The sequence below is a fragment of the Galeopterus variegatus genome, unplaced genomic scaffold, assembly GCF_000696425.1.
Source record: "Galeopterus variegatus unplaced genomic scaffold, G_variegatus-3.0.2 Scaffold8657, whole genome shotgun sequence".
In the NCBI taxonomy this organism is placed as follows: Eukaryota; Metazoa; Chordata; class Mammalia; order Dermoptera; family Cynocephalidae; genus Galeopterus; species Galeopterus variegatus.
The window spans coordinates 21,911-22,818 of record NW_007734768.1 but is presented as its reverse complement, the minus strand read 5'-3'; positions in this window follow the sequence as shown (position 1 = coordinate 22,818).

Sequence of the window (908 nt, the reverse complement as noted above, 5' to 3'; positions counted from 1 at the left end):
ACACTAGCTTTTGTATCACCTATGCATATTTACCTATTTTGTTACCTTTCCTGTATTTTACTTCTTTGCATGACTTCCAGTTACTGTCTATTGCCCTTTCGTTTCATCCTAAAGGACTTCCTTTAGTATTTATCACAGAGCATATCTATTAGTGACAAACTCCTTCAACTTTTGTTTGTTTTAATTTCTCCTTCACTTTTGAAAAATAATTTTGCCAGATATACAAGTGTAATTCTTGAGAGACTTATTTTTTCTCATCCCTTTAAATATGGCATGTAGATTTATGTTAGTGTATAGGTCGATGTTAGTTTTCCATGATTTTAATAATTTAATATATCTTTTAATGACAGTAACATTGAATACTATTGCACGTTTTATCTTCTCAAATATCTTGACATCATTTTCACTGACATTTGTTATTTGTCCCTGTTTCCTGTGTTGACCCATANTACAACTTCCCCCACAGAGGATTGAATTATGTCTCCCAAAACTCATTGAAGCTTGAATTGTGTCCCCAAATTTTATGTATTAGGAACTTGGCTCCCACAGTAACTGTTCAAAGGACAGGAAATCCCATTATGGTAAGTGAAGGGTGGAGCCTTGAAAAGGTAATTAGATTGCAGGACCTTTCGGTAGTGAATGGATTGAAAGTGGTGGTCAGGGGTGCAGTTCTGAGGGCTTTAAAAGGAGAGTCTGTCTTTCTCTCTCTCTCCTCTGTCTACTTTCACCATCTTGCAATGTGAGGGGTCACTGATCTCACCACTAGATGTGCTCCTTGGACTTTGGACTTCCCAGCCTCAAGAACCATAAGCAATAACTTTTGTTTTCTTTAGAAATTTTCCAGTTTCATGTATTTTGATATAAGCAACAAAAACGGACTAATACATCCCCTCCCCACATAACACTAG